This window comes from Schistocerca cancellata, chromosome 9 (genome assembly GCF_023864275.1).
Source record: "Schistocerca cancellata isolate TAMUIC-IGC-003103 chromosome 9, iqSchCanc2.1, whole genome shotgun sequence".
NCBI lineage: Eukaryota > Metazoa > Arthropoda > Insecta > Orthoptera > Acrididae > Schistocerca > Schistocerca cancellata.
In genome coordinates, this window is record NC_064634.1 from 119,283,167 (window position 1) to 119,294,641 (window position 11,475).

An 11,475-nucleotide genomic window follows, 5' to 3' on the forward strand; every position below is an offset into this window, starting at 1 on the left:
TCCGGGTGCAAGGGAAAGTGTTTGCCCGGCACCCTTCTTTTGTTGTCGAGCGCGCTCCAGAAGTGGCCCGGCTGACAGTGTGTCCTGTTTGGAAACCCGCCTGTTTACAACTAGTGCTCCACCTCGCTGCTCCCGCTGTCTCGTAAGCCGGTTTGCTTTCACGTTTTCAACTGCATCCACAGAAATTGTTCATCATAGTTATGTGATTCCAAAATGTCATACATAATACCATTTAGTATTGTCTTTCACAATTTTTAAGAACAAAAGTGAGACTTAATTTTTTTGCAAATAAAAAGAAGTTACATGAATCGACAATATAAAAATGAAAGTTAAAGACTTGACAATATAAAAAAATAAAAGTGAAATGACTTGAGAGTATGAAAATAAAAATTAAATGAACTGACAATATAATATCTAAATGCACATCACTAATGTGGTATGCTTCAAATTTAAACAATTCACGCTACTTATTAATTCACTAAAATGAGTAGGATTATGCCTTGTGCAAGCATAGGTCAGGATAGCATAGGGTTCACATGTTGTTTACACACACACATGCACATCTTTTGTCTATTCTACAAACTAACTACCCATAAACATGAATTACTCAAAATTTTACTTCAATACACTACTAGTTAATCCAACAAGCTACGTCATTGCTACTTCAACACAGTGGTTATACCACTACAACATTGTTCTAATTCGTCCTCTTCTTGACGCTCGCGGCATATGTTTTTGTCACATGATAAATATGGAGGAACTTATCTTAAACATACATAGTAAAAAGAACGATGGTTATTTACACGCAAAAACGTTTATACCAGTTGACACACCTGATCAGAGACTCGCAATTATACGTTTAATATACTCATATGTCTATACATAAAACAGTAAGACAATTTCATCTAAAACTATATTATCACAAGAATTAATCACACAGATGACTCTGAGAAGGGTGAAAATATTTTCATCATGCAGGTTATACTACATTTTCTTACCAATTTTGCTCCAATTTCGTTCCTTCTTTAAGTTACCTTTCGCTTCCAAATCAGTTATTTCGCCTGTAGTGGTTATTCTGGATTGATTTCTCATGAATGGCAAAATTGTGGTCTCCTCTATCCTGTAAAACAGTTTCATCTTAACATCCTATTGAACTTACAACTGACACAGAAGATTCGAATCCTCCTGTAAAGTAAACGTTCCACTGCTCAGCCTCTTCCCAGATAGAAACACCACAGTAAATTTAGAAGAGGAATTTATGCCGTAAATGACAACAGATTTAAGAAATTGACATGAAAGGAATCCAACAGAGACCTTTCAAGCTGTACTAACTCCTTTATTCTTAGGTTAGTACCGGTTTCATGGCACTAATAGCCACATCCTCAGGTGAGCAGTAATTCCAGAACGAATAACAACCCTGCAACATGAGAAGTTTCTAAAATTATTTTAATACATTTTTTAAAAAATTGAAAGGGTATTAAACAGTTTTACATGAGAAAGTTAAAATACTTGTACTCTCAAAAAAACAATTTGAAGAATTTTTAAATTGTTTTTACGAAACAATGATTTTTAGAATTTTAAAGTTCTTAAAGCTTTTTTTGTAGTTTTAAGGTTTTTTCAATGGACATTGGCAGCAGATCAGATACCTGCATCTGATGTTCCTCTTTTAAGCCACTAAACGTTCAAGAGTTCCTTTAGGTTAGCATAACTTACGGGTATTAGTGACGAAAATATATGTCAATTGTCATTATTATTTTCTATGCATTATTATTTAACGACGTTTATGTCCTTTTTATTCCATATTCTCATTCATCATTCGTGTGTCCCTCAAAAGACAGACGCTCATTCGAATGAGGTCCCGCATCATCAGCTCACGCACGAGCCTTCTATAGGCCAGCGGTTTACTTACTTGCCGTCAGTAAGATACAGCACGCAACGGCGTTCCCTGTTCGAGACTGCGTATTGATCGATGAAGTAGTAATTGTGGTTTTCGAGTTCTGCAGTAGCTGTTTACTTCAGCGGTCGTATGGTCGGTCGATCTCCTTCCTACCACCCAGGTAAGTTTCAGCAGTCGCGGGCGCCTAACCACTGAACAGGAACGTGGACCGCACTGTTCTCAGCACTCCGCGATGTGGTGTTCTCCATCAGCATCGGTAGGAGGCGAACAGTACGAAGTTCAGCAGGCGAAGACCCACATCTCACGTACAACTTCGGCTAGTTTGTAGACTGTTCTGGAGTACCTAGGACATAGATTCACTACAACACCGTAATCATGGAATCCAGTGGTATTACTGTGAACGCCATCGATTCCAACTATCAACTCCTTGAGAGCTGGCGTATTTAAAGGGAGCTAACGTGAGGCTATGACGTAATGATCGCATGCCTCCTTAACGTGCTATATTCGCATAGCAGGCTACTTACTGCTGAGCGGGTTCCCTGATACTGTTTCTTACGAAATAGGTATAGTGTATTTCTACATCTCTAACGAACTAACGAATATGCCTGTCACGTTACCATTGGTTTTGCGTCCCATGCAATTTGCTGAGCTCATCCTCCCTCTTCCTTGGCGCGGTGTTGTATCGTGCGGATGCCTGACCCACTTGCGATGTACCACTTGTTTCGTGGTTCTGTCTCTGCCTCTGGCGGGACCGCACTTTCCCTGTGGCAATGTCAATTAGTTTTTTAAAAAAATTCTAATTTTCAATCCCTTAATAGTCTGTGCTGTAACAGATCCCTCCTCTTTAACAAAAATCGTCCTGAATTTTTCCTGTTTTACTCACTATTACTTAGTCGATACCTGTCTCATATTTTAAAAAATTAGGCTACTACTGCTTCCTGTGTTGCTAATCAACCAGTCTTGAATCTTAATTAGCTTAATTAACGATCTTTTTCAGACTGCCCTGGTTAACCGCGTTACTTACATTTTATTTTTGAACCACTTATTACTTGAAACTTCCTGGCAGATTAAAACTGTGTGCCCGACCGAGACTCGAACTCGGGACCTTTGCCTTTCGGGGGCAAGTGCTCTACCAACTGAGCTACCGAAGCACGACTCACGTCCGGTACTCACAGCTTTACTTCTGCCAGTACCTCGTCTCCTACCTTCCAAACTTTACAGAAGCTCTCCTGCGAACCTTGCAGAACTAGCACTCCTGAAAGAAAGGATATTGCGGAGACATGGCTTAGCCACAGCCTGGGGGATGTTTCCAGAATGAGAATTTTCACTCTGCAGCGGAGTGTGCGCTGATATGAAACTTCCTGGCAGATTAAAACTGTGTGCCCGACCGAGACTCGAACTCGGGACCTTTGCCTTTCGCGGGCAAGTGCTCTACCAACTGAGCTACCGAAGCACGACTCACGTCCGGTACTCACAGCTTTACTTCTGCCAGTACCTCGTCTCCTACCTTCCAAACTTTACAGAAGCTCTCCTGCGAACCTTGCAGAACTAGCACTCCTGAAAGAAAGGATATTGCGGAGACATGGCTTAGCCACAGCCTGGGGGATGTTTCCAGAATGAGAATTTTCACTCTGCAGCGGAGTGTGCGCTGATATGAAACTTCCTGGCAGATTAAAACTGTGTGCCCGACCGAGACTCGAACTCGGGACCTTTGCCTTTCGCGGGCAAGTGCTCTACCAACTGAGCTACCGAAGCACGACTCACGTCCGGTACTCACAGCTTTACTTCTGCCAGTACCTCGTCTCCTACCTTCCAAACTTTACAGAAGCTCTCCTGCGAACCTTGCAGAACTAGCACTCCTGAAAGAAAGGATATTGCGGAGACATGGCTTAGCCACAGCCTGGGCAGAAGTAAAGCTGTGAGTACCGGACGTGAGTCGTGCTTCGGTAGCTCAGTTGGTAGAGCACTTGCCCGCGAAAGGCAAAGGTCCCGAGTTCGAGTCTCGGTCGGGCACACAGTTTTAATCTGCCAGGAAGTTTCATATCAGCGCACACTCCGCTGCAGAGTGAAAATTCTCATTCTGGAAACATCCCCCAGGCTGTGGCTAAGCCATGTCTCCGCAATATCCTTTCTTTCAGGAGTGCTAGTTCTGCAAGGTTCGCAGGAGAGCTTCTGTAAAGTTTGGAAGGTAGGAGACGAGGTACTGGCAGAGGTAAAGCTGTGAGTACCGGACGTGAGTCGTGCTTCGGTAGCTCAGTTGGTAGAGCACTTGCCCGCGAAAGGCAAAGGTCCCGAGTTCGAGTCTCGGTCGGGTACACAGTTTTAATCTGCCAGGAAGTTTCATATCAGCGCACACTCCGCTGCAGAGTGAAAATTCTCATTCTGGAAACATCCCCCAGGCTGTGGCTAAGCCATGTCTCCGCAATATCCTTTCTTTCAGGAGTGCTAGTTCTGCAAGGTTCGCAGGAGAGCTTCTGTAAAGTTTGGAAGGTAGGAGACGAGGTACTGGCAGAAGTAAAGCTGTGAGTACCGGACGTGAGTCGTGCTTCGGTAGCTCAGTTGGTAGAGCACTTGCCCGCGAAAGGCAAAGGTCCCGAGTTCGAGTCTCGGTCGGGCACACAGTTTTAATCTGCCAGGAAGTTTCATATCAGCGCACACTCCGCTGCAGAGTGAAAATTCTCATTCTGGAAACATCCCCCAGGCTGTGGCTAAGCCATGTCTCCGCAATATCCTTTCTTTCAGGAGTGCTAGTTCTGCAAGGTTCGCAGGAGAGCTTCTGTAAAGTTTGGAAGGTAGGAGACGAGGTACTGGCAGAAGTAAAGCTGTGAGTACCGGACGTGAGTCGTGCTTCGGTAGCTCAGTTGGTAGAGCACTTGCCCGCGAAAGGCAAAGGTCCCGAGTTCGAGTCTCGGTCGGGCACACAGTTTTAATCTGCCAGGAAGTTTCATATCAGCGCACACTCCGCTGCAGAGTGAAAATTCTCATTCTGGCACTTATTACTTGTACGTATCCACTCAGCAGGTATCTGGTGACTGGTTGCCTCATTTGCACGAGATATCTTATACTTTTTACGAAAGTAAGTTGCACAAATAAATACTAGAACCAAGATCATGCTTGTGGTTGATAACCCGTGTTTCGTCCATGCTTCTTATGATGTTGTTTCATGTGTTGATTGACTGAAATTTGTCTTTTGTCTAAAGTTATAAATTCGTCGGGCTGGGATGCAGTTGTAGCGGAAGGAGCAGAAGAAAAGGTTATGGGAGGATATGGGCTTGGGACAAGGAACGAGAGAGGAGAACGACTATAATTTACTTCTGTAGCAAATTTCAGGTACTAACAGCGAATACTCTATTCAGGAATCACAGAAGAGGAGATACACTTGGAAAAGGCCGGGTGATACGGGTAGATTTCAATTATATCACATCATGGTCAGACAGAGATTCCTAAATCAGATACTGGATTCTAAGGCGCAGGCAGGAGCAGATATAGACTCAGATCACAATGTAGTACCGATCAAGTGTAGGTTGAAGCTTAAGAGATTAGTTGGGAAGAATCATTACGCAAATAAGCGGGCTACAGAAGTACTAAGGAATGACAAGGCACGCTTGAAGTTCTCTAAGGCTATAGACGCGGCAGTGAGGAATAGCTCTGTAGGCAGTACAGTTGAAGAGGAATGGACGTCTCTAAGGAAGGTAATCACGAAGTTGGGAAGGAACACATAGGGCCAAAGACGGTAACTGCGAAGAAACCAAGGGTACAGAAGAAATACTTCAGTTGAGTGATGAATGAAGGAAGTACAAAAATGTTCAGGGAAACTCAGGAATACAGAAATGTAAGTCGCTGAGGAATGAAATAAATAGGAAGTACAGGAAAGCTAAGACGAAATGGCTGCATGAAAAATGTGAAGAAATCAAAAAAGGAATGGTTATCGAAAGGACTGACTCAGCGTACAGGAAAGTCGAAACAACATTCTGTGAAATTAAAAGCAAGGGTGGTAACGTTTAGAGTGCAACGGGGATTCCAGTGTTAAATGCGGTGAGGAACGGGTACGTGGAAACTGAAGACCTCTATGAGGGGCAAGATTTGTCGTATGTATATAATACATAATATAAGAAGAAGAAACAGGAATCGATTTAGAAGATATAGGGGATCTAGTAACAGAATTAGGATTTAAGACAGCCTTGGAGGAATTAAGGTCAAATAAGGCAGAAGGGATGCATAGCATTCCGTCATAATTCTTAAAGTGTTTGGGAAGTGGCAATAAAACAACTATTCACGTTGGTGTATAGAATTTATGAATCAGTCAAAATACCATCTGACTTTCGGAAAAATATCATCCATACAATTCCGAAGACTGCAGGACCTGACAAGTGCGAGAATTACCGCACAATCAGCTTAACAGCTCATGCATCCAAGATTCTTACAAGAATAAGATACAGAAGAATGGAACAGTAAATTGAGTGGGCGTTAGATGACGATCAGTTTGGCTTCAGGAAAGGTAAAGGCGCCAAAGACAGTTCTCACGCTGTGGTTGATAATGGAAACACGACTAAAGAGAAATCAAGACACGTTCATAGGATTTGTCAACTTGGAAATAGCATTTGACAATGTAAACTGATGCAAGATGCTCGAAATCCTGAGAAAAATCGGGGTAAGCTATAGGGGGAGACGGGTAACATACATTATGTACAAGAGCCAGGAGGGAATAATAAAGAGTGGACGACCAAGAATGAAGTGACCGGATTCTAAAGGGTGTAAGACAGAGATGTAGTCTTTCGCCCCTATGGTCCAATGTGTACATCGAAGAAGCAATGATGTAAATAAAAGAAAGGTTCAAGACTGGAATTAAAATTCTAGGTGAAGGGATATCGGTTACATGATTCGCTGACGACATTGCTATACTGAGTGAGAGTGAAGAAGACTCATAAGACATACTGAGTGGAATGAACAGTCTAATGAATGCAGAACATCGATTGACAGTAAATTGAAGGAAGAGGAAAGTAATGAGAAGTAACAGAAATGAAAACAGTCAGAAGATGACGTTAAGGAATTCTGCTACCTACGCAGCAAAATAACCAATGACAGACTGAGCAAGAAGGACATCAAAAGCAGACTAGTAATGACAAAACGGGCATTCCTGGCCAAGAGAAATCTAATAATATATAACATAATATAACATAGACCTTAATGTAGGGAAGAAATTTCTGAGAATGTACGTTTCGAGCACAGCACTGTATGATAGTGAAACATGTACTGCAGGAAACCGGAATAGAAGAGAATCGAAGCATTTGAGATGTAGTGCTACAGAGAATGTTGAAAATGAGGTGGACTGATAAAGTAGGGAATGAGGATGCTTTGCGCAGAATCGTCGAGGAAAGGAATGTGTGGAAAACACTGACAAGGAGAAGGGACCGGGTGATAGGACATCTGTTAAGACATCAAGGAATAGCATCCACGTCACTATAGGGAGCTGTAGAGGGCAAAAACTGTAGAGGAAGGAAGAGATTGAAATACACCGAGCAAGTAATTGAGGATGTAGGTTGCACGTGATACTCTGACATGAAGAGATTTTTGCAAGAGAGCAGTTCAGGGCAGACCGCATCAAGCCAGTCAGAAGACTAATGACTAAAAAAAAAATCGTCTATTGATTGTAGCAAAGCTGAATCGATGGCATCGTTAATAATAGTTAGCTTTTGATTAGATAAGATATGTGGTGGTTCCTCGAACCAACACAATGTTGGTCGAGACAAGTTAATCATTGTTTCCCCATGATGGTGACTGGAAGGTGAAATTGTTTTCCTGCTATCTCACACCTATTTCCAGTAATCAACAATTCATTGACCTGTAATTCTAATCTCATTATCCTTTTGGATTTACCGTTTCCACGTTAACTGATAATTACTATTTCTTGTGCAAATATGGAATAAAGCCAATGGTCTCCAATTCTGTGAAATTTTATCTCAGTCCATGCTTCTATTTTCCCAAAAAACAACTGTTCTTCACGTAATTTGTTGTTCCTCTGCATCACCCTTGTTGGACAAATAATAACATTTTCTCTAATACAGTCTTTGGAATCTACTACAGACTAGACGGTATGAGCATCTCTCCGTCTAGAAACTCATAATACTTCATCATATTGTATTTGTTTCTATTTCCCAATTGTACTGTTTACACTCTTGATATCTTCGTTATCCGCTGTTCCAAACACAGTATTAATCAGTTTTCCTCCTGCATCTAACCGATCACGTTTTTTATGTGTTAACGTTCATATTACAATTTCTGTTATCTGCTGCAACTGAGTCCTCACTTCCTCAAGCGAAAGTTTTAATTCCTGGTACTTGTTCAACATGTGTTCCAATAACCCTTCTCTTTCTACTCGATTTTGTAAAGCTGTAAACCTATCTTGCAGTCTTCGTACATCACTCCTTACTTCAAAAACGTTAAATACAAAAGCGACTGTCCATCTGCGACTCATTAGTAGAATATCTGATTGACTAGCAAATAAAATTCCATTTCATAGCGGCTGATTCCGTATCACATCTCCTCTGCAGCAATATTGTAGTGCCATGATCAGAAAAACTCTCTTGCCCAGTATCTTGGCACGCCACTTGAGGGAAAGGGAAACGCCATCAGTCATTCCCTCCTTTACTCAAGTAGAAAAACACCGAACATGACAAACAAAGAAAATTAAGACTAACCTAAGTAACAACAAATGCAATATGTGCATTGTATTCTTGAACTTACTCTATTTAGATCTAGATCTAAATGCATAAGGTACGTTTCTCTGATGTGCCTGCATCCTTTGTATTTCTTCTTCTTCCGTAACGCTTGAAGGAATTTGTGGCAATGCATCAGTCTCACCTTTAAACAGTTCGATTCTATTTATATATAAAATAGGATTTTTTTTCGTTTTAATCTTTGGGGCACACGTATTAGCTACCTATACCCACATTCTCCACTGGTTCACTCTGTGGACTCAGTTTAGATTGAAATACATCAAAAGGTGAGGGCATTTTCCGCCCATACACTACCTCGTACGTCGAGGACCCAGTTCCAGTATGAACTTTTGAATTGTATGCACAGACGACAAAAGTGAAATAAATATCCCACTCTAAATGCTGTGAATTCACGTAATGGCTTAACATTTTGGTTGACATACGGTGGACTCGTTTGGAATGGGCTGGTACGTTTATAATGTGCACATTTTTAATGTGCGACATTGCTGTTTCATTACGGCAAAAATTACGGCCTTGGTCCATAATAATGGCTTCTGGCACATGTTTAATGTTTATCGTTGATTATTTTCTTCACTCTGCTTCTTATTCCCTTACTCGTTTGCCTTGTGATCAAAACGCGCACATCTGTAACATTATAGTTGATTGCACTGCGCCTTCAGATACCATTTCTTTCCACAACCATAATACTGCTTTTCATCAGCAAAAATTCGCTTATCAGTGCGTACTCGTGTAGCAATATGTATCCCCTGGAGATGCATGGCAATACGCAGTGCTGCAGAAAAATGCTCTGGATCTTACATTAGGAATCTGCGTAGCAGTTCCACAAGAATTCTTCGCAAAAACACGACGAGTGATCTGTCCCCTGACAGCCTCAGTATGATGCGCTTACTTGCCTTCTGTGTCAATTCAGTCAAATATTCTCTGAAAAACCTCGCACTTTTTGCGTACAGTGTCTCTGACGCAGACCCTCCGTTAACTGCTCGAATGTACCTACCATACTCAGAGTCTCATCATACATCACGCAAGTCATGGCTTCACAGGTAAGGCGTAAACAGGCTACCCACAGAGTAATTTCGTCTGACCATTTACACCTTCTGCCTGAGCCAAGACATCATTAATGAATATCGTGACATATTCTGCTGTTTTACCGGGGAAGGGTGTGATGAGATTAGCTATTGAGGTTACAATGAAATGAAACCCTTAGCTGCTTACAGGCGTTGACATATGTCCACTGGGACAGATGAAAATGTGTGTCCCGACCGAGACTCGAACCCAGGATCTCCTGCTTACATGGCAGACGCTCTATCCATCTGAGCCACCGAGGACACAGAGGATAGCGCGACTGCAGGGATTTATCTCTGGCACGCCTCCCGCGAAACCCACATTCTCAATGTATTGTCCCGCAATACATTCGTAGTGCCCCCGCCCATTATCCTCATTACTCGTTGCCGATTCCCGTAAGAGTTCGGGCACTGTTTGTGCATTCGCACAGAAGAAGAAGATGGTCAAGTGGCCGGTGAGCCTTAACTATATACATATACTAAGATGGTATCTGTTCTTTCGAACATGTCCGAAAGAACAGATACCATCTTAGTTTATATATAGCTATTGAGGAATCTACTGAAAAGTGGGCCATTTCTACAGACGACTTAGGCCCACAAGGATTCTAACTGTGCCAACAATTCCTCATGGCCTAACGTCTGTTGCCTATTTCCCTCTGACGATTGTGACACTTGTTCCCTTACAGTGGCTGTACTGTCACTAGTAGTAAGTGACCTGTATCTGTGGAAGTTACCACTATCTTATACGTGTACCAAAAATGTCTGCGCACATACACTGGACCGGAAAAATACGACTTACACTGTACAAAATGAAACTCATTTGCCTCTTTTACCTGATCATCGACCAGCATCACTCAATACGCTCCTGTGCTGCATGATTACAACGTCTTAAAGTAGAAAAAGTTACCTCTCCAAACTTAGTTCTTGGTTCACTATGAGCTGTTAAATTAGAAACAGCACATCTCATTGGTACCAAATTCGTTTCTTTACAACTGCTTTTGAAGTCTGGTAAATCGACAGGCTACGTTGGCTTCACAAAAGGTACTTTTGACTTAGCGAGTCCATCAATACGCCTAAATTCTGCCATATCACAAAGAAAAAAATGTGTTTTGTGCCCAGCCCACCGCTTTGCGGTTACTGCTGCGAAGTATGGACGCTGTAGAGGAACATCACTACGTTCGAATTACAGGCGCTGGAGCCCAACACCTCCCATGCCAAATCCTCTGATGACGTCATCGGAGTGAACACTTCTGACACCAATTTACAGAGGGGCCGAGCGGAGACACCTCTGCATCAAGTCAGAATAGTGTTCTGACGCCAGTGAAACATCATCAGAGTTCAGTTACTTATTAACCCTGTTTACACTCGTCTTGTTCCACACCGGCCTTGTAGCTGATGCCCCATTCAGCTGCGTGTTGCATTCCCGCTGACGGTTGGGTAGTCAGTTCCTCTTACGCAGGCCTTGGTGAAGAGAGAGGAACCTCGTGCCACCGCGCGCTGCCGTTGCGGCTATCGTCCGGCATAAATGGCTCGTACTACATGTGGAAGTGTGCTCGATCCCACTCTGAATTCTAAGTTGATCCGCGATGTAGTGCTGTCGGAAGCAGTGTGGTCGGTCGATCTCCTTCCTACCGGCCACGTTGGTTTCAGTAACCAGAAGCGTCTAAGTCTTGAATAGGAACGTGGACCCCACGAGTCCCTGCTACCGGTGTCCGCGCTGAAGTTCGCTGCTATTTTGCTGTCGGAAGACAGTAAGTTTCTCCATCAGCAATGGTAGGAA

General features: G+C 42.6%; 1 non-coding gene across 1 annotated transcript; it reads right to left on the reverse strand.

Annotated features, from left to right (window-relative positions):
* Nucleotides 1–2,974: 2,974 nt before the first annotated feature.
* Trnas-cga (transfer RNA serine (anticodon CGA)) lies at nucleotides 2,975–3,049 on the reverse strand. Its single transcript has one exon. It is a non-coding gene; the product is annotated as a tRNA-Ser (tRNA).
* Nucleotides 3,050–11,475: the final 8,426 nt, after the last annotated feature.